Raw genomic sequence first — 23,390 nt, 5'->3', positions numbered from 1 at the left:
GAATATCCTAAAGCCCCCAGTCAAGACCTTCCAAGGGCTTAGGGGTTACCTCCTAGGAGCTGCTCAAGAAGCAAACCTTTGTTTGGGCAAGGGTAAGCCATTATTGCATACTTACTTGTATGTGTCTTTTGGTGAATATATGTAGCATTTCTGATGGACATATATGGAGGAATAGAGTTGCTGTGTCATAACTCACGCATATGAGTTATGCTTTAGTGGTTATTATCAACAGTTTTCCAAAGTGGCTGTATCAGTTTATTTACATTCTCACTAGCAGTAGAAGAGCTCCATTTGTACATGTCTTAGCCAACACCTGCTGTTGCCAGATATTTCATTTTATTTATTTTAGCCTTTCTGGTGGGTGGGTAGTAAAATCTCACTGTGCTTTCAGTAGGCGTATCCCTGCTGAATAATGGTGATGAGCATGTTTTTGTGTGCTTATTAGTCATTTTTATATCCTCAGCACTTACTATTATCAACTTTCTATATTGTAATTTAATTCAATTCAATAAAACAGTCATATAAAACTCTAGCATGTGCCAGACCCTGTGCTGAGGCAGTGAGGAATGTAACAGTGAACAAAATGTAGTTCATGCCTTCCCCACACATACATACACACACACAGAAGAGGAAGCTCCTTGTGTATTGATGCAGAAAGGTCCCCAATATATTCTAAGTAAAAAAAAGGTGCAGAAAAAATGTGTATAGTATGCTACCATTTGTGTGGAATGTTTGCAGGAGACATGAATACACACACGCACACATACACATATATGTTTAGTCTTGGAGCACGCATAAACATTTTTCAGGTGGGTAAACAGAAACTATAATAGCTACTTGTAAAGGAAGAAAACAAAGTCAATGGGGGATGATGGGGAGGGGAAAGAGACTTTTCACTGTACAGTGAATCTTTCATACCATCTGAAGAGTTAACTAATCATGAATTGAAAATATTTAAAATTCCATAAACTTCCAAAGAGCAAGACTTGAATTTGGCACACACTGGCAACCATGTACATAGCATGTACGTTGTATTTAGGTATTATAAGCAATCTGGAGTTGATGTAAAGTATGCAGGAAAATGTGTGTAGGTTATATGCAAATATCATGCCATTTTAGGAAGGGACTTGAGCATCCTCAGACTTTGGTAACGCAGGGCAGGGCAGTGGCGGGGGTGGGGTGAGAGTGTCCTGGAATCATTCTCTCGTAGATAGTGAGGGAATACCGTTTTATACTCTGATGTGTAAGCAATGTAAATCGTTTTACCTAAACCTAAGTCTTTTTACCTTTTAAAATCATTGTATAGAAATATTTAAGAAAAAAGTAAATATTGCTTCTGTCTCCATTCTGTTTATAGTCCAGTTGGGAGGAATTGTGGGGAAATTATGGACACTAGTTATGGACAGTAGTTATGGATACTAGTGAAGGGGAGACTACAGGATCCTTTGGTAAAACATACAAGGGCCACCTAACCCAGGATTTTTTTTTGAGGAAGTGTATTTCCTGCACAGTTTCCCAGAGGAGCCAATGTCTAAGCTGAGACTGAAGGGCCAGTGCGACTTAGTCTGGGAAAGTCTGGGGATTGGGAAGGATGTTGTTGATGGAGGAGGCCACAGCCTGGGTCTGACGGTGGAGTGCAGTGTCCTGGGCTCCAGACTGTGAGCAGTTCTGTGGAAGGGGATGGAGGAGCCCCGGTGGGGAGGCGTAGCAACAGTTAACTGGGGCTAAATCTTGAAAGCTCTGCAGATGCTGGATGCCTAAGGCTTGGGGGGCCACCTTAGGGTGTTTAAGCAAGAGAGCGACAAGAACACACTTGCGTTTCAGAAAGATCACTTTGACTCAGAGAGAATGGATTGCAGGACTACAGGCTGTAGGAGGCTATGGAGAATATGGCATCGTGGGTAAGAACTTGGGCTTTGGAGTCAAACCCACTTAACCTTCTTCTGTAAGTGGAAGAAAATTGCACCTCCCTCATATAATTATTGGAAAAGTAGAATGAGAAAATGCTTATAGGGTCATTATCACAGTGCCTAATACAAAGTAAACCTTCAATAAACATTAGATATTATTACAATATTCTCCTGAGTCTGACCACTTCTCACCACCTCTACCTCTACATTTCTAACCCTGGCCACCATCTTCTTTTACCTGGATCATTAGGGTAACCTCCTAACAGGTCTGCCAGCTGCCATGCCTGCCCCATCAGTCTATCCCTTACAGCAGCCAGATTTCTTTCAAAATGTGACTCCATCACAGACACAGCCTTGTTTTCCTAGTATGTGAAGGACTAGAAAAAGATTGACAATCCAGTAGAAAAATGGGTAAATAAGATAAATAGGCAATTCATTGAAAAAAACCACAAATGGCTCTGAAGTGTGTAAAATAATTGCTCAGCCTCATTCATAAAAAACATGCAAATTAAAACCATTTTTCCACCTATCAGATTGGCAAAGACCAATGCGTTAGATAATACTCTGATAATTGCAAGTAACATATTGCTGGTGGCATAGTAACTTGTTACAACCTTAATGGAAGGCAATCTAGCAACACTTGTGAAAAATACCAAAGCACAAACCTTTTGACACAGCCATTTAATTATGTGAACTTACCTTATAGCTATAATGTCGCTTATGTAAAACATCTATAAAAATGTATTAACTTCAGCATTGTTTGCAATAGCAAGATATGACTGCCCCACAACCACCTCTAATTTCTTATTGCTCTTTTCCCTTGGACACTAAACTCAATTGACAAACCTACTATTTCTAACATGCCAAGCATTGCTCCTGCCTCAAAGCTATTCACATGCTATTCCCTCTGCCTGGAATGCTGTTCTCTCCACCTGAAATGCTGTTCCCTCAGAGAGCCAGATGGTTCAGTTCCTCTCTTCATTCAGTCCTCTGTTCAAATGTCATCTCTTCAAGGAGGACTTCTCTGATTACCCCATTTAAGTAGCAGCTCCCCATCACTCTGCTCCATTATAACGCTCTATTAGTTAGCTTTTGCTGTGTAACAAACCATACTCGAACCTAGTGTCTTAAAACAACAAACATTATTATTTTTTGACATTCTGTGGGTTGGTTGGGCAGTTCTTCTGGTTGGGGCTGGTTTGGCTGTGGCCAGATGGTCTCAATGGCCTCATTCACATGTATAGGATCTTAGCTGGAATAGTTGAAATGGCTGGGATAATACTTGTTCATATGGTAGCAGAAGAATTCTCAGAAGCCAGAGAAAGCAAGTCCACTTTTCAGTATCTTGTTTGCACCTCATTTGCTGATGTCATGTTGGCTAAAACATGTCATATAGTTGAGCCAGAGTCATTGTGGGAGGAAAATACTCAAGGGTGTGGATACTGGGAGGCATGACTGGGGACCATTACTACAATATTGGGGCATAGATTCTTCATAGCACTTATCACCATTAGATATTTTACTATACATTTGTTCATCAACTAACTGTATCCTCTACATGAGGAGTATAGAGCCCTCATGAAGACAGGGGCTTTGTTTTGTTTACTACTTATCTCTTCAGCACCTAAAAAAGTGCTTGGTATATACTAGGCACTCAATACGTATTTACTGAATAAGTGAATTAATGAATAAGGAGATAGTTAGGAGGCTGTTGTAATACAAAGTGGGAGAAGGGGAGCAGGAGGGATGGTGACCTGACCTAAGGCAATGGCAGTGAAGATTGAGAGAAGTGGCTGAAGTGACCAGATAGTAGAGGTATTATGTGGGAATATAAACAAAACTTAGTGATTGCTTATATGTGGGAAATAAGAGAAAGAAGTCAAAGATATTTCATGTTTCTGAGTTGGCCAATTTTTTATTAATTAATACCCTTAAATGCACATAACTCCATCTCAAGAAGCCTAAGCAATAGGGAAACTGATTGGAAAGATAATGGGAAAGATCAGATAATTGAAGGCTTGTATAACCAACGGGCAAAAGGGAAGGGAATGCAGTTCGGTCTTAGGAAAACTGGATCTAGTCTCAAACATGACCATGACTCTAAAATTCTCTTTACTATATGTCTTTTTGAGAATTGGCTGTACTTTCTCTGTCAGTTTGTTTTCCTAACTTTACTGCCACTGGCAGTTCCTAAATTTCCAATGTAGAGACAACTGGTTTTTCCTATCTTCAGTTTTTTACAACTGTTTTTTATAAGTTCTGTGGTAGAGCTCTTGCTGACTCATTCCCCAACCAGTCAACTGTGGTCAGTGGGGTAGCGTACCATGACAGGCCCAACCTAGATTAAGGGTCCACTCTAGACTAATGGGCTAAGAGCAGGAGGATGGGACCATTAAGAACTTGGTAATATAGCTGGAGCCACATGGTTGGTGTAAGAGGGAGAGAAGTTCACTAAAGAAGGGAGTGCTATTCACAGACACAGGGAACTCAGGAGAGGATTTTGGGTGAATATGTGTGCACTTATTAAAAAATCTCTGTTATTGGACTCTATTTAAGGCAGAATCTGTGTCTGATTCATCCCTCACAGAATTATACACACAAACACACACACACACATTTTACTAAAAAAGAAATATTATTGTCTTAGTGCTTGTTTTCTTAATATATCATTTTAACACTCTTTTATAGGATTTTAATGACAATAGTGTCCTAAGATATGAATATACCAAAATTTATTTAACTAATTTTCTGTTGGTAGACATTTAGGTGGCTTCCAGGGTTTGTTTGTTTGTTTTGCTTATAATTGATAATATATATGTGTAAATTTTGGGCCTCCTCAAGACCAATGCCACTTCTGATACCAACTGAAAGTTTGGAGGTCCCCAAGACCACTCTCAGGTTCAATAATTTGCTGGAAGGCCTGACAGAACTAGGTGAAAGCTGTTACCCTCATGCTTATAGTTTGTTAGAGTGGAAGGGTGCAGATTAAAATCAACCATGGAAAGAGGCACATGGGGCAGAGTCCGTGAGAGTTCCAAGCAGTAAGCTTCCAGTTGTCTTCTCCCAGTGGAGTCATGGGCAGCCCTAGCTCCTCTCAGAAACAATGTACATGACAATACTCCATAAGCATTGCCCACCAGGGAAGCTCACTTGAGCCTTGATGTCCAGAGTTTTTACTGGGGCTTGGTCACAGAGATATGGTCTACTACCTACATGGCTGACCTTAGCCTCCAGCTCCTATAGGGTTTAAGCTGATACAACGTGGCTCAAGGCCCCAACCGTCAATTCATTGTTAGCACTGACAATCTGGTGTAGCCCAAAGGCCCCAGATAAGCAAAGGCACTCTTACCAGGCAGGACATTCCAAGGGCTTAGAGGTTACTTCACAGAAGCTGAGAGCAAACACCAGACCTATCTTTGGATAACGTTAATTCTTTACTTCTCAGTATATAACATATTGATATATAATACTGTGATGAACACCCTAATAGTTTTATCTTTTTTGAAAAAGTAGCTTTTTTGTCTTTATAAAAATGAATGGGCCTTCCCTGGTGGCACAGTGGTTGAGAGTCCGCCTGCTGATGCAGGGGACACGGGTTCGTGCCCCGGTCCGGGAGGATCCCACATACCGCGGAGCGGCTGGGCCTGTGAGCCATGGCCGCTGAGCCTGTGTGTCCGGAGCCTGTGCTCCGCAACGGGAGAGGCCACAACAGTGAGAGGCCCACGTACCGCAAAAAAGGAAGGGGAAAAAAAAAAAAAAAAAGAATGCATGTCCTTTATAAAACAAAACAAACAACATAGTAAAGTAAAACAAAGGGAGCAAAATTAGCCCAAATTCAATCACTAGGTGATAATGGTGATTATAACATTAGAGTATGCCCTTGCAGACATCTTTTATGCAGTTTATATACCTAATAAGTATAGAGTTTTATATCAACAAAATCATTGTATTCATGTTGACTAACAGTTTAAATTTTTAAATTGTTTTTATTAACCATTGACTAGATAAAAAAAATATTTATGAAGTAAAAAGAAGCATATTTCTCACCAAACACCCATAACTCATCATCAAGTTTAAGGGAAAAAACTCAATATTTTTGTTACCTTTAGAGTCTCTTGTGTGCCTCTCTCCAACTTGTGCTCCTTCCTGTCCCTCAGAGGTAACCACTATCCTGAATTTATGCTCATCATTACCTTGTTTTTAGTTTTACCACATATATTTGTTTCTCTAAACTACATATGAATTAGTTGTTGCATGTTTTTGAGTTTTACACAAATGGAATCATCCTGTATACATTATTCTGTGACTTACTGTTTCCTCACAACAGTGTTCTTGAGAGCATCCATTTTCACTGCTGTGTTTATTTATTTATTGCACTGTTGGTTGACAGTGGGGATTGTTTCTGTTTTCTTGGTCTTACAAACAGTGTGGATATGAACAAGAGTTTCTCTTGACTACATGCCCAGGAGTGGAACTGCTGGGTCATGAGATATGCACATCTTCAGCCTCATCAGATAACATCAAACTGTTTTCAGAAGCGGACGTGCCAGCTTACATTCCCACCAGCAGTGTAAAAGTGTTCCAATGACTTTACATTCCCACTGACACTTGATATTTATTTTTGTATCTTTGTCTACTACCATGCTGATCAAAGTACAATTAGAAACTTGTGATAGGTATTACCAAATTGCTCCTCAAAAAGGACTTAACAATATATACACCCACTAGCATTCTACGAAAATCTTGTTTCCTTACACCTTAGCCCATAATGAAAACTATGTTTTAATATTTTCCAATTTTAATTTTAATATTTGCCAGATGGCTAGGTGAAAAACTTATCTAATTTTAGTTTGCATTCTTTGTTTACAAGAATTTTCATGTTTTTTGATGTTTGTATTTTTTCTTATATAAAATGTCTTTTCATATAAAATTGTGGTGTTTGTAGATCCAGGGTCAGGGGTATGAGAGTGGAGCCTTGACTAATGAAAACTTTTCAGACAGAGTAAAGAGGTATGGTTCTGTGCAGCATAAGAAAAGACAAAATTAAGTCTGGAGGTTCTATTATTTCAATTTTAGCATGGCTCTTTCACCCTAATTGAAAGGAAACTGGAGATATTAGATTTTGACAAACTATCAAATTAAATTTTGTTTTCATTGTATGAAACTTATATAGTACAGAATTAGAAAGATATTTTAAAATAGCATTTACATAATTGGATTAGATATGAGTATACCTACAAATAACCTAGACTCGTCCATTTTCTCCAATGATCTCAAAATAATATCCCTATAGTTTTTAATGTTTAATAATTAAAAAACTGAAACTTCAGGAAGATAAATGATTTTTGTACAGTCACAGCAAAGTCAATATCAAGGTCAAGAGCAGATTTCATTTTCAGTCTATCACTATGGCCCAAACTCTTCAAACTGCCTGCAAGTTTTTTATGTATTAGGAATTTAAGTGTTTTGAAGATGAACGACTTCAGCCAGAGAACTGTTAGTTAAAATACAAAACAAAAACATTAGCACTGAGAGCTTCTAAAGTGTTGAAAGCTAAGTGTTTTAATGCTAAAACCCTTGACATTTAAAAGGCTCAGGAGACAAGGTTATTGAAAGCCAGCTAACATGCAAATTATAATAATTTATCTCTCTCAGGCCTTGGCATGCTTCTTTTTGATGCCAGAAGTAGAGTGAGATATTTGAGATTTAGATTTTTTGGAAACTTGTATAAATTAAAATTATATTCTGCGTGGAAGAATATCCTTGAATCATTTTCCCTATTCCTTTCCCTAGGAACTGGCTGGACTTTACAACCAATTTTGAGTTAGTGCAGGGGGATCAGCTGTGAGAAATATCCATGACACGGTTGAGAACACCCTAACATAAAATATGGTGCCTTAGCATGTTGACTATTGTAAGTTGAAGGAATTTGAGAAATGGCCTGTGCAGGAAGAATTTTCTGACCTTGCACTGAAGCAGGTCATAAACCCCTCATATGAGAGGTGCCCTCCCTAAACTTGGAGAAAAGGAGCATCCTTATCTCTGAAGACAAAGGACACAGAGAAGAATCTGAATGAACAGGTCTTGCTAAGTCACCACCAGTTTACTATGCTTTGCAGACACACTTTGTCCTATCACATTTTTTCATGACTTTCCATACTTCATCAAACCTACCATAAAAATACTCAGGTTTAACCACTAGGTCAGGTCTTCACTTCCTTATGAAGCCTCCCATGCTGTGTAAAACTTATATTAACTGAATTTGTATGCTTTTCTCTTGTTAACTTGTCTTTTGTTACAGAGTCCCCAGCCTAGAACTTGGAAGCGTAGAGGAAAAGGATACTTTTCCTCCCCTACATGCAGTAATTTCCTCAGGCTGTCCTTAGCCTCCTAATGCTTCAGGTTTTGATATCCTGTGCCTTCCTTCTGTCTTTCTTCCTCAAGGGTTATTTAGATATAATTTTGGTGTCAATAATAAATGAATGAAAATGAGAGGCAGTAATCTGGTATAATTGTCAATTCTATCCCCAAAGTTAACATTTTGGAATAATGTTCTTTGCTTATAAACAACTTCCTAAACACTTTGGGAATTTGGTGGGGAAGGATGTGATGCGGACTATGTTTTCTTGTTTCAAGGAATTCAACCCTCATTTCTGAGGGATTAAAAACTGTGCCATAGTGTCCTCTATCTTTTTTTCCTCCCCCACAAAGCTAAAAGAATTTATAGTAGGATAAGGTAGGTTTGCAGTTGTTTGGGAGCTCTTCCAATTCCATTCTGTCACAGCCCATCTTCTTTCACTCTCATCTCAAACTTAGGGTCTTGGGGGATTCAGGCATTATTTATTTATCTATCTATCTATTTGTTTATTTATTTATCTATCTATCTATTTATTGTTGGGTTGCGTTGGGTCCTCGTTGCTGCACGCAGGCTTTCTACGCTTTGTTGTGGTGCATGGGCTTCTCATTGCGGTGGCTTCTCTTGTTATGGAGCACGGGCTCTAGGCATGTGGGCTTCAGTAGTTGTGGTGCATGGGCTCAGTAGTTGTGGCTCATGGGCTCTAGAGCACGAGCTCAGTAGCTGTGGCGCATGGGCTTAGTTGCTCTGTGGCATGTGGGATCTTCCCGGACCAGGGCTCAAACCCGTGTCCCCTGCATTGGCAGGCAGATTCTTAACCACTGTGCCACCAGGGAAGCCCCCAGGCATTAGTCTTGAGTTAGAGCAAAATAATATAACTGGAAATCATCTTGAAAAGCTAAAATAGGAAGGAAAATCCTCAATGAAATATTAGCAAACTGAATTCAACAATTCATTAAAAGGATCATACACCATGATCAAGTGGGATTTATTCCAGGGATGCCAGGATGGTTCAACATCTGTAAATCAATCAACATGATATCCTACATTAACAAAATAAAGAATAAAAATCATATGATCATCTCAATAGATGCAGAGAATACATTTGACAAAATTCAATAGCGATTTATGATAAAAATTCTCAACAAAGTGGGTATAGAGGGAATGTACCTCAACATAATGAGAGCCACAAATGACATACCCACGGCTAACATCATACTCAACAGTGAAAAGCTGAAAGCTTTTCCTCTAAGATCAGGAACAAGACAAGGATGCCCACTATGACCACTTTTATTCCACATAGTATTGGAAGTCCTAGCCACAGCAATTAAGCAAGAAAAAGAAGTAAAAGGAATTCAGATTGGAAAGGAAGAAGTAAAACAGTCAATATTTGTAGATAACATGGTAATATATGTAAAGACTCCACAAAAAAACTGTTAGAACTAATAAATGAATTCAGCAAGGTTGTAGGATACAACATTAATATACAGAAATCCATTGTGTTTCTACACACTAATAGTGAGCTATCAGAAAGAGAAATTGAGAAAACAATCCCATTTACAATTACATCAAAAAAAAATACTTAGGAATAAATTTAACCAAGAAGGTGAAAGACCTGCACTCTGAAAACTCTAAGACATTGGTGAAAGAAATTGAATATGACACAAATAAATGGAAATATATATCACACTTGTGGATTGAAAGAATTAATATTGTCAAACTATCTAAAAGCAGTCTAAAAGTTCACTGCAATCCCTATCAAAATACCATGGCATTTTTCACAGAAGTAGAACAAACAATCCTAAAATTTGTATGGAACTACAAAAGACCCTGAATAGCTAAAACAATCTTGAGAAAAATGAGCAAAGCTAGAGGTGTCACACTCCTTGATTTCAGACTATACTTCAAAGTTATAATAATCAAAACAGTTTGGTACTGGCATGAAAACAGACACATAGATCAATGAAATAGAATAAAGACCTCAGAAATTAACCCACGCATATAAGGTCAATTAATCTATTACAAAGGAGGCAAGAATATACAGTGGAAAAATGACAGTTTTTTTAATAAATGGTGTTGGGAAAACTGGACAGCCACATGCAAATGAATGAAACTGGACCACTGTCTTACACCATATACAAAAATAAATTCAAAAATGGATTAAAGGGCTTCCCTGGTGGTGCAGTGGTTGAGAGTCCGCCTCCCGATGCAGGGGACATGGGTTTGTGCCCCAGTCTGGGAAGATCCCACATGCCACGGAGCGGCTAGGCCTGTGAGCCATGGCTGCTGAGTCTGCGTGTCCAGAGCCTGTGCTCCACAACGGGAGAGGCCACAACAGTGAGAGGCCCACGTACTGCAAAAAAAAAAAAAAAAGAGTTAAAGACTTGAATGTAAGACCAAAACCATAAAACTCCTAGAAGAAAACATGGGCAGTACACTCTTTAGCATCAGTCTTAGTGATATATTTTTGGGCCTGTCTCCTCAGGCAAGGGAAACAAAAGCAACACTAAACAAATGGGACTAAATACATCAAACTAAAAAGCTTTTTGCACAGTGAAGGAAATTATCAATAAAACGAAAAGAGAGCCTACTGGATGGGAGATGTTAGTAAATTATATATCTGATAAGGGGTTAATATCCAAAATATATAAAGAACTTATACAACTTAATATCAAGAAGACAAACAACTTGAATAAAAAATTGGCAGAGGACCTGAAAAGACATTTTTCCAAAAAAGACATACAAATGGCCAACAGACACATGAAAAGATGCTCAACATCACTAATTATCTGGGAAATAGAACTCACAATAAGATATCGCCTCACACATGTCAGAATGGCAAATATCAAAATGACCACAAATAACTGTTGTTAAGGATGTGGAGAAAAGGGAACCGTCATGCACTGTTGATGGGAATATAAATTGGTATGGCCACTATGGAAAATATTTTGGAAGTTCCTCAAAAAATTAAAATTAGCATTACCATATGATCCAGCAATTCCACTTTTGGGTATTTATCTGAAGAAAACGAAAACACTAAGTTTAATAGATACGTGCATCGCTATGTTCATTGCAGCTCTATTTACAATAGCTAAGATATGGAAGCAACCTAAGTTTCCATCAATAGATGAATGGATAAAGAAGATGTGAGATACATATCTATCTTTATCTATCTATCTATCTATCTATCTATCTATCTGTCTATCTATCTATCTATCTATCTATCTATCTAGAGGAATATTAGCCATGAAAAAGAAAGAAATCTTGCCATTTACAACAACATGAATGGACTTAGAGGATATTATGCTAAGTGAAATAAGTCAGACAAAGGCAATTACTATATGATTTCATTTATATGTGGAACCTAGAAAACAGAATAAATGCAAAAACGAAACAGGCACAGACTCAGATATAAAGAACAGAGCTTGGGGTGGAGGGCAAAATAGGTGAAGGGTTTAAGAGGTACAGACTTGCAAGTATAAAATAAATAAGTCATGGGGATGTAATGTACAGCATAGAGAATATAGTCAATAATATTGTAACAACTTTGTATGGTGACAGTTGGTAACTAGACTTATCATGGTGACTATTTTGAAATGCATATAAATATCAAATCACTACGATATACACCTCAAAGTAACATGATATTGTATGTCAATTATATCTCAGTTTAAAAAAGGAAATAAAAATAATAAATGAATAAATAAAAATAGAGAGGTAGTTAAAAGCAGTTTTAGAGTAAAATAATCCTGGGATGGGAACCTGGCATTGAATTTTGTTTTTCCTTCCTTTCCTCCATCAGTGAGTGTTTACTGAGCACGTCCTATATGCTCCTGAGCTTTGAGAATGTAGAAGTGAAAAAGACAGTAGGGGTCCCGGACCCCATGGAGCTTACATAAATGAGAGGGGCAAAGATAGTAAAGATTTCTGATACTGGTAAGTGCTATTAATAAAAATGATGTGGGTGGTTGAAAACTCTGACAGGAAGCCAATTTTAGATAAGGTAATCCCTAAGAAGATATTTGAGCTAAAACGTGAAGGATGAAAAAGAGCCAGCTAGGAAGATGAGCTGAGAGAAGTTTGAGACAGTTCATATTGTTTATACTACAAAATCCCAGAGGCAAAAAGAACTTGATGTGTTTGAGGGAAGGAAAGGACGATATTGTGAGTAAAGAAGAGTGATGGTGGGGGACAGCTATAGGAGACTGGGGCAAGAAGGAGGGGATAGACCATGCAGGGTCTTCTAGGCTATAGTCAGGAGCTCAAATCATATTCCAAGAGCAATGGGAAGCCATTGAAGGCTTTAAAGCTGGCAAGAGTGATGGCAATGGAGATGAAAAGAGGTGGATTTAAGATAGATTGGGGGTATAAATCTGACATAACTTGTTTATACATTAGCAGTGGGGTGTGAGGAAAGGGCAGAAATCAAGGATGACTCCGGGATTTTGGCTTGAGCGTCTGGGTTAGACAATGTTGTCATTTGCTGAGGCAGGGAAGACTGAAGGACGGGAGCTGTTTAAGATTTATTTTCTTTGAAATACCTATTAGAAACCTGCGTCAAACAGGCAGTTGCATACATGAGTCTGAAATGCATGTTGATATCTGGGGTGGGAGATACACATTTGGGAATTATCAACACATACAAGGCATTTAAAGCTACAGGACTAGAAGAGATCATCTGGGTAGAGAAGAGTGCTCAGGTCCAAGTCGTGGGCAAGCCAACATTTAAAGATCAGGCAGAAACAAAGGAGCTAGCAAAGTGTCTGGTCAGTAAAGCAGGAGGAAATCCAGAAAACTTGAGAATGTTTTAAGAAGTGGTCAACCCTGTTGAAGGCTGAAAGGCTGAACACTTACTTGTGTGGCTTCGAGTAAGTTACTTCATCTATCTATCTAACTCAATTTCCTCATAAAGTAAAATGTGGACAAAAATAGTACCACACTTATAGTGTTGTTGGAAGTATTTAAAAAAAAAAGCAACGTATGTAATGTTCTATGTATCTGGCATGTAATGAGTGATAAATGGTAGCTATTCCATTTATTGCTGTTGAGTTCTGAAACCTATAAGGGGGAATATATGTCAGGGGGGAAAAAGTACATACATTTAGTGGAAAAGTTCTGAATAACAGATATCCAGTTTCATTACATCTTGCAATCATTCTTTAATGTTCCTTTTAGTCTTTGTGTCTTAGCTCTGCTGGAATCAGGGCTTAAGATATGAGAATTCCTTCTGCTGTGGATAGTCAAAAGTTGCTATGACAACTGCCTGGAAATGAAAGTCCTGTGCTTTATTTATTTATGTGAGGGTGATGTGCTACAGAAAGAGGGAAACGAGACTGCCACAAATGTTGCCTCACAACCTTTGGAAACAGGACATGTGAGGGCCATCTCCTCTCTCATACTGTCAGTATCCTTTATAATTTATATAAGATTTACTCTCTTCCTCTTTTTTCCATAAAGTATTTGAGGTCTTCGACAATATTAAGATACATATAAGGCAGTTTTAAAAAGGTAAATCAAGAAGATTAAATACTATTTGGAGGAGAAGTAATCCATAACAAACATACAATAGCGTTGTTAACACTGCAAAAAATTTAACTCCAAGTAGTTTGGAAGTCAAATAAAAATGGAAAACATGATGGTTTAAGGAATTCTCAAAAGTCTGCTTCAAGGCCGCAGGCAGGTTGATTAGAAGAGAGAAACTTTTAAACTGATATATATGTTGATACTCTGCAATAATAATAGTAGCCAATATTTGCATACCACTTTATAGTTCATAAAGCACTTTCATGCTTTACAGAAGGTGGTGTTACAGCATTCTATTTTTTCTTCTTGGTCCCCAAACCATACAACAGGTTAACACAGATAGAGAACTTGAATCATAAATCTTTTACTTCCAAAACCCTGCTTTTTCTAGTAAACTAAGAGGCAAATTCCTTACTTGCAACTAAAAAAAAAAAAAAATTGTGAAATACAACATTCACAAAAGTACATAAAATTTGTATACATATTTTAAGAAATAACTGTATTTCTTAATAACAAATATCTATGTAGCTGCAATTTCAAGAAATAGAATACTCCTGTAACTCTAGAACACCATTTCCATTTTTTGGTCTTAGGACTCCCTTATGCTTTTAAAAGTTATTGAGGACTTCAATGAGCTTATGTTTATATGGCCTATATCTGGCAATATTTACATTATTAGAAATTAAAACAGAATTTACAAAAATATTTATTAATTAATTTATTTCTGGCCACACCATGCAGCTTATGAGATTTTAGTTCCCTGACCAGGGATTGAACCCCGGGTCCTGGCAGCAAGAGCACAGAGTCCTAACCATTGGACCACCTGGGAATTCCCTATTAATTTACTTTAAAATAACAGTTTTAAGTTACTGCATGTAACCTAAAGAAAACTTTATGAAGATTAAACATTTGCCAAAACAAAAAAAAGTGAGAAGAGTGATATTTCACAAATTTTTTTCAAATCTCTTTAATGTCTGGTTTAATAGAACACAACTGGTTTCTCATATCTGATTCTGCATTCAGTCTGTTGTGATATTCTGCTTTTGGTTTTTGGGGGTACAGGGCAAGCATGTGAATTACTAAGAACTGAAGACAGTCAAGGCCCAGTGGACTCAGGAAGAGCTTTTTACCTCCCCTTGAACTGCCTAAAACCATTCCGATAGGGAACTTGTACCAAGAAGAGCACTGTTACCAAAAATAACTTTTTATATCCTAAAGACTTATCTGCATGGCATGGCAAACATTTGTTCACCATAGATCTGCTCTTCTCATCTTCCTGTGAATTATCTTCCTTCCCTTTGAGACCTCACACCCCTATCCTCTTCTCCTTAGCTCAGGATGGTATATAAGCATTAATTACCTGACAGCTGAAGAGTCTCTCAGGTCTATGTGGGCTCCCGTACGTACAAAATTAAAGTTTTCTCCTGCTAATCAGTCTTATGTCAGTTTAATATTAGGCCAGCCAAAGAACGTAGAATGGACAAAGGGAAACGTTTTTTCCCCCCGAGGGTTAAGTATATGAAGAAAATCTGGCCCCACACAGAAATGTAGTTGGAAAAGGGGCCCTATTTTAGTGGCCTTTTCAGATAACTGTGGATATTCTTTGTACTATACCAGACCTCCACAGGTACTAGTTTTTAAAGGTTAGTTGCAATGTGGAATCTAAAACTGTATCATATTCTGTGACATTAAAATCAGTTGGTCTAACTTGTTCTTTGACTCTGTCACCCATACATGATTTGGTAACATTATGCACCGTTCGTTTGGAAAATACTGCTTCACTGAGTTATGCAGATTTTCCAAATATTGACACATTTCATTATATAATATCAAAAAAAATCACATTCACTAATCTCACTACCAGCCTTACCACAGAAATCTTTCAAGTACTGGTATGTAGTCAAGTGCATGATGGTGGATGCAAGTTTTCCAAATTTCTAGTTTCCACTTGCAAGTTCGAATTTTGTCATTGGCATCAAATAGCATCACTTATTTTCCTTGAAGTGACTGGCACACTTTTTGAGAAAATGTCTCCCAAATACCCAAGTCTGTACAACTTTTGTCAGCATTCTTTCAAATAAAAATGGTGTTCTATAAAAAAGTGTCAAGTTCAGCACTCAACTGCACAAGTGCTTTTCCCTGAGACAGCCAGTGTCCTTAGGGTGTGCAGCAGAGTGCTTTATGTTCTCAAAATGTGGTCTCCAAATCAGCAGCCTCAGTATCACCTGGGAACTTGTTCAAAAATACCCCCTCCAGGTGATTTGGATTCCTTCTAAATTTTGAGAACCACTGCTTCAGTCTTCTAGCAATGGTTCTCAGTCTTGGTCGTACATTAGAATCACCTGAGTAACCTAAAATTTCCAATGCCTAGTTACTCTTGATCAATTAAGTCAGAAGGGTGAGACCCAGATATAAGTATTTTTTTAAGTTCCCTTGATGATTCCAAAGTGCAGGCACTGCCTTTGACTATCTGTCCCAAACAGTTTTCAGCTGTTTCTTGTCTGGGGCTGGGTAGCCGTCTATTGAAAATGAAGCTCTCTGACAAGTTTCTGGAGTGTTAATAACTAGCCTGCTGCTCTTTGGAGAAAAATCAATTTGTCTTCAGAATGATTTTCCCATCTTGAATAGTTAGGAAATCCAAAATGGTGAACAAGAAAATGTCCTGGGAGAACTCAAGATACTTTGAATTGTTAAGCCTCTTTTTTAGGAAAGTAGAAATCCTGGCAGGTCTGGTGAGGTACCTGCTTTGGTTACCACTGAAGCTGCCCATTTAGCTGCCAAGGCTTGCTCTTCTCCATAGCCTTCATTTCTCCACAGACTGTCTTAGATTAGCAGCTGTCACCCTTATTGGACTCAATATTCCCATTTTATAATAAATATTTTTAACCATCTGCAAATGAAACACATATATAGTGCAATCTGCCTACATACATCATTAAAAAAATCAATTTAATGCCCTACCTGTATTATAAAGGATAAATAAAATGAGGTTAATTTATAATAAATATCATATTAAAATATGTAAGTCCTTGGGAAAGAATTGGCAAGTATAATGAAGTTGTCAGGTGTTGGCGTATGCATTTTATAAAAAATTTTTATTATGAAAAATTTCAAACATGCTGAAGTAGAGAGAATAGAATTGTGATATTGTGATTTACAACAAGAAACATATTTGGTCTTCATCCCATTTCTGGCATAGAACTCCTAAAACCCTTGGAATTTCTTAAGAGATCAGCAAAGGTGTCTTTTGTTATGTTAATGAGGCAACTTTGGGAAAGTACCTACGGATGGGGGCTGGTCACCAGAGGAGCTACAGGTGATTAGAGGGTTGGACCTTTCAGTCCTGCCCCTCCCCCTACCTCCAGGTAGGACAGAGGGGCTGGAGGTTGAACCTGTTGCCAATGGCCAATGATTAGTCGCGCCTATGTGATGCAGCCTCCATAAAAACCCAAAAGGATGGGGTTCAGAGAGATTCCGGGTTGGTGAACACAGAGAAATTTGGGGAGAATGGTGCACTCTGAGAGGGCATGGAATTTCTGTGACCTTTCCTCAAACCTTGCCCCATGCATCTCTTCTATCTGGCTGTTCTTAAGCTACCTCCTTTTATAATAAACCGGTAATCTAGTAAGTAAAATGTTTCTGTGAGTTCTGTGAGCCTCTCTAGCAAATTAATCTAATCTGATGAAGGGGTCACGGGAACCTTCAATCTATAGCCAGTCAGTCAGAAGTACAGGTGGTAACCTGGGCTTGTGATTGGCCTCTGAAGGAAGGGCGTTTGCTCAGGCTGTGGAACTGAGCCCTTAACCTGTGGAATCTGATGCTGTCTCTGGGTAGGCTGTGTCAGAATTGAGTTGAATTGTAGGCCACCCAGCTAATGTCTGGAGAATTGCTCGGTGCTGTGGGAACTCCTTCCCCCACTCACCATACACACAACTGAAATTGGGTTCAGAATCATATTAAAGTATAATGAACTACGTACTTATCAGAACCCAGCTTCAGCTGTGATCAGTTATAAATGGCCAATCGTTTTTATCAAATTCATTAGCATTACCTCAGACCACTGAACCAGAATCTCTGCGGTAGGGCCCAGGAATTTGTGTTTTAACAATCTCTCCAGCTGATTTGTAGCTCCACTAAAGTTTGAGAACCACTGATCTACATAACATTCCCCACCTTCTCAGATCATTGAAGGCAAAGCCCAGATAACACTCAGATATATTATTTCTTCACAAATATTTTACTTAAAAAACCCATAATCACATACCACTATGTCAGCTAACAAGTTATAATTCCTGAATATCAGCAAATATTGAGAGTACAAGAAGGAAAAGTAGAATGATCAAAGAGAAATAGGAAAGGAGAGATGAGAAAATGAGAAGGTATGTGAAATTTTAAGAAGACAAAAATAGTTCTACCACTGAGCCATACAACATATAACTTTTTTTCCTTGACATTCTGAAATACAAGCTTATTCTTCTTACATTATTTCTGGCTTTGGCAACAAAGTATTAAATGTGAAAAGCAATACTGGAATGCCTTCTTTTTATCAAAAGAATTCCTATATCCTAAATCACTCTTTCTTAATCAAATACTCCACATGTCCTCACTTCCTCTCATTTAAAATTTAAACTTATAAAACAATTTCCTATTAGGTTCCTAAGGACCCCATTATTCCACTCTTGTATGTGTAATGCAAATTTATTAGCTCCATGATATCAAAGCCTTCATTTTTATAGCAGTTATTTCTTTCATTTATCTGCCATGGTAAACAAACACATTTGTTGTTGCTTGATAGCTTATCAAGCTTTTCTGCAGTTTGGATTTACCCCTCAGGACCATATACTTTCCTTTGCTCTGAATATGGGTGCACCTAACAACTTTATGATTACTAGTTAGATTTCTCAGATATCTTGATATAAGGAATTAAGTAAGTGACCTTGCTAGCAGACATTGGTATTTCAGTTAACAGAAAGGAATCATCTTTATCAGCACTTTAAAATATATATTTTATTGTGGTATGATTAACAGAATAAAATGCACACATCTTAGATGTTCATTTTTTAAAAAGACTTTAAAAGAGCAGTTTTAGGTTTACAACAAAATTGAGATGAAGGTACAGAGATTTCCCATATACCCCCCCACTCTACACATGTATATCCTCCCCCATTATCAACATCATTCACCAGAATGGTGCATTTTTTTTTACCAAGGCTGAACTGACATTGACACATCTAATCACCCAAAATCCATAATTAACCTTAGGATTCAGTCTTGGTGTTGTACATTCTCTGGGTTTGGACAAATGTATAATAACATAATCCATCATTACAATTTCATACAGAATATTTTCACTGCCCTAAATTTTACACTCACACTAGCAATGTAAATATCACAATTTGAAGCAGCTGGAATTCATATTTGTGTTATTATTAAACTTTGATGTGTCCATTTCACTTAAGTTAAATTTTTTGGCATAAAGTTGTTGAAATTATCCTTTTAATATCTGTGTAATTACGTTAAAATGAAAACTTATGCACAGAAAAATAAAGTAGATGACAGAAAAGGAATCAGGGGAAAATAAGCACATAACATGGCAGAAAAAGGACGTGTGTGTGTGGTAGGAGTAAACAGTCTAGTGACAGAAAGAGGGAATTATAGTTCAGTGTGGCAAATGCCATGAGAGGCATAGAGAGAGCACACAGGAAGGATACCCAGTCCAATCTGGGAGTCAGATCAGGATGTCCAAATGACAAAAGTTTGTCCAACTCTAGGTAAATTAATGTAACCAAATCTGTGGACACTTAAAAAGCTGAGACTTAGATCCCAAATATAATTACTTCACATTGGTTATCCACCTGTGAGGGTCTGTAGTAAACTGGCCCTTTTTCACTGGCATCTTTAATTAAAACAATTTTGTTTTTGTAAAAATGATATATTCATTATACAAAATTCAAACAAGATAGAAAAGGTCAAAAGATAAAATAAAAATCAGTTGCATCTTGGCTGACATCCTTCTTGATCTTTTTGTATTTACATTCACATACATACACATGCATACTCATGTTTGGGTGAAGCACTGTTCGTGCTAAACTGTACTCTGCTTTTTAGGGGGAAAAAAAAACCTATATGCTGTGGACATGTTTTTGTGTAAATAAAGAGATTTACATCATCGTTTTTAACGGCTCAAGGGTATTTCATTGTATGTAGGTACCATAATGTATTTAACTAGTGTCCTAGTGATGGTACTTACATTGTTTCCATAAGCACCTATGATAAAAAGGGGGTGAGGAACATCCTCGTAAATCTGTTTTCTTTTTCTTTTCTTTAGAGCGCATGACTAGAAAATGAGTTTGCTGGGGCAAAGCCTAATTATTTTGTTAAATTTTGGTAATTAACGGTGTACCAATTTCAAGGTCACACCAGTTAGGCATGACAGTAATTGTATCCCCACCTCCTATCTGCACTGATAGACAAAAAGGATGTTTGCAAGTTGAACATCTTTTCATTTGTTAATTAGAAGTTTGTTTTTCTTGGTTTAAGAATGTCCTACTGATATCCTTTGCCAATTTTATTTATTGTGTTAAGTTTTAAAATTGATATTCTATGAGCTTTTTGTGTATTAGGAATATTTTCCTTCTTTTTCCACATGATACAAATTTATATTCCATTTTGTGTGTAGATAATAATCTTTATGTGGTTTTTATCGAGTTTTTTCTTTAATGGTTTCTGGTTATTGCTTCATACTTAGAAAAGGCCTTTCTCAGCTCAAGATTATAGTCACCTAGATTTTCTTGTAATATTTTTATGGTTTCATTCTTTACATTTAAATTCTTGTCAGCTGGTATTAAACAAATGAAACAGATGTAAAGCCGGTCCCCAGCGTTTAGTAATTCCTCAGATCATCTTTTTCCCACTGACCAATGATTTGTAACATATAGTTCATTGATACCACTGAGCCCAGTGGGCCCTGTACTCGAGCTAACACGTTTTGAGATTTGGAGCGTGCGGTGCGGGGAGGGACTCGCGCATGGGCCTCTTTCCTGACCTGGCCGTTTCCGCCCGGCAAGCTGCGCCGGCTCCCCACTCGTGGGCCCAGGCCCCATGGCCGACGCGGTAGGCAGGAGACTTCGAGACTCATTCCGTCTGCACGGTCGGACACGAAGGCAGGCGGCGGTGGCGGCAGGACCACTATCAGTGCCCTCAGGGAAGAAAAAGTGTCGGAAGAGCCAGCGGAGCGCAGGAGAAGCGCGAAACTGGGAGAAACCGCCGAGACGTTGCGTGGGGAGGAGGCGAGGGGGAGCGGCTTCCCGCTCAACTGCGCGCGTCACTCTGGCAAGTGCCGGGCCCCGGACTGTGCGTTCCCTTCGGCTCTAGGGATCTCCGCGGCCCCAAGAGGCTTCTCGGAGCGCCAACCTGGCCCCGCCGTTCCCACCATGGTCGGGCACTACCCCAGCGTCGGCTCGCTCGCCGCCTCCCTCTTAACTGCCTCTGGCCGCGGCTGGCGTCCGCGGCGTCGGTGACGTCGACGTGGGGGCGGGACTTCCTGCTTCGCGCGCCCTTAGGTCTCGGGACTCAGCCCGCTCTGCGGGGTTTGAAGGGTGGCGGGCGGCGGGCTCGGGGTTGTTTCCTAGTCGGACTTCGGCTCCGGCCCCGCACCCCAGAGAAGGCCAGTCCACCGAGGAGGAGCGGGGTTTATCTCCATTGCTGCCGCTGCCTTTTTCGCCTTCGGAGCTCTCTCGGGATACCCCACATTTCCAGGGGTCGGGAGCCCGAGGGGCGCTCTTGGCCCTGCGGCTCCTGCTCTTCAGCCTGCGCCGCGAGCGGCCGCCGAGACCTCGCCAGGCGTGACGGGCTGGGCCTGCACCCCGCGTCCGGGACCGTCTCCCGTGGCCCCAGTGCCCCGGCGGGAAGAGTGCCGTAGGCTCCCGTGGCTGGAGCAGTGGAGGTGTCCACCTGGAGAGTGCGGCCGGAACACCGGTCACTGTTAAGTTTTCTGTGCGCACGTTGCAAGGTCCGAGTGTGAGTCTGGTACGTAACGCTGTCTTGTCCGTGGTTTGGAATGCTCGTGGCTTTTTTCTTTACAACTTGCCCTTGAATTCTTCTTTTATTTTTCCCGTAAAGCAGGTGGAGCGGGTGTTAGAAAAGTAGGCTGGGAGAATGTTCTGTAGCCGATTAAATGCACGTGAAACTCTGTGGGGCTTTTTGATGAACTCCAGTGGTGCTTGGGTAGCCTCAGTTTAAAAGCTGACTAAACGTGTGGTACCTCCAGTTTCATTTGTGAAAAAAAATAAGCTGCCATTTTCGTTGACCCTGAAGACAATTCTAACAGTGATGTTGGCTGTCATTACAAAGATAACGTTAGAATATGTGAATGCATGCTGGGCTCTCATGGACATTTTGATGTATCCTTAGTGTCCAACTTTGGCCAAAAAAATGGGTACTTAGCTCTTAAAAATAACTATTGTCAAGTATTTTAAAAGCCTTTGGTCACATTAGTTGTAACGATGAAACTATTTTAGTAAAATCTCCAAGATGTCTAGGATAACAAGAAACTTGTCCTTAGTTTCTCGTATCAGTAGTATATAGTTCATAATGTGTTCAGACTATGAGCATAAAATACTTGAGTAGATCTAAAACTGAGTGGGTTGTTAAAGCACAGCTTTTGTTACCAAGCAACATCTCTGTAAACAAGTCTAATATTCAACTAGAATATAAGTAAATGTATCTATCCTGCAATTATCCGGATTCAGAGTTCTCTGAATTCATAGTTTAGCCTGTAGGTGGTTATAGTTCATACTCACCTTTTGTACTGAGCTGTGATTTCAAACGCATTTTGTTTAGGATTATTAGAATGCTTTACATTTTAGAGTCGTATAGGACTCTACAGAGAGTTAAAAATGGATTTGAGTTACCCTTTGGTTTTTGGGGACATACTATGTCAGGTGTTCCCCTTCCTTTGAGTATTTTCTAACCAGGTGAAGTGTGGTTATATTTAGGAATTGTATCAACTAGTAGGGTGATACCAATTTAGGGTAACATAGAGCATTGAGAGAACACTTATTGCTCACAGGTGGTTTTTTTTTTTTTTTTTTGCTTGGGTCTCTCCCTGTTGTGGCCTCTCCCGTTGCGGAGCACAGGCTCCGGACGCGCAGGCTCAGCGGCCATGGCTCACGGGCCCAGCCGCTCCGCGGCACGTGGGATCTTCCCGGACCGAGGCACGAACGCGCGTCTCCTGCATCGGCAGGCGGACTCAACCACTGCGCCACCAGGGAAGCCCTCACAGGTGGTTTTTAAACCTTGGTTTAGCCAGTAATCTCACTCTTACTCTACTCATTGAACCCTTAATGATATAATTTGTATGGCAAGTAAAGGCATACCTTGGAGATATTGTGGGTTTGGTTCCAGACGACTGCAGTAAAGCGAGTCACATGAATTTTTTGTTTTTGCTTTCCAGTGCATATAAAAGTTATGTTTACACTATACTGTAGTCTATTAAGTGTGCAATGTGCATTGTGTCTAAAAAATGTACATACCACGGGGGCTTCCCTGGTGGCACAGTGGTTGAGAGTCCGCCTGCCGAAGCAGGGGACACGGGTACGTGC

At 39.3% G+C, this 23,390-nt stretch overlaps 1 protein-coding gene across 3 annotated transcripts in view; it reads left to right on the top strand.

Annotated features, from left to right (window-relative positions):
- Positions 1 to 23,390, top strand: part of CEP83 (centrosomal protein 83) — a 133,594-nt gene continuing 110,204 nt past the window's right edge. For 2 of the 3 annotated variants that reach the window (XM_027107200.1, XM_027107198.1), the window contains exon 1: positions 21,404 to 21,816. The gene's annotated coding sequence lies outside the window, so the exon portion shown is untranslated. Of the gene's footprint in view, positions 93 to 12,067; positions 12,202 to 21,403; positions 21,817 to 23,390 lie in introns of those variants that run through there. The other variant, XM_027107201.1, reaches the window with a different exon arrangement.

Source organism: Aethalodelphis obliquidens, unplaced genomic scaffold (genome assembly GCF_003676395.1).
Source record: "Aethalodelphis obliquidens isolate GAN/ISIS:26980383/991018 unplaced genomic scaffold, ASM367639v1 scaffold8, whole genome shotgun sequence".
NCBI classification, from domain to species: Eukaryota; Metazoa; Chordata; class Mammalia; order Artiodactyla; family Delphinidae; genus Aethalodelphis; species Aethalodelphis obliquidens.
This window is presented reverse-complemented; position numbering and strand designations above follow the sequence as displayed.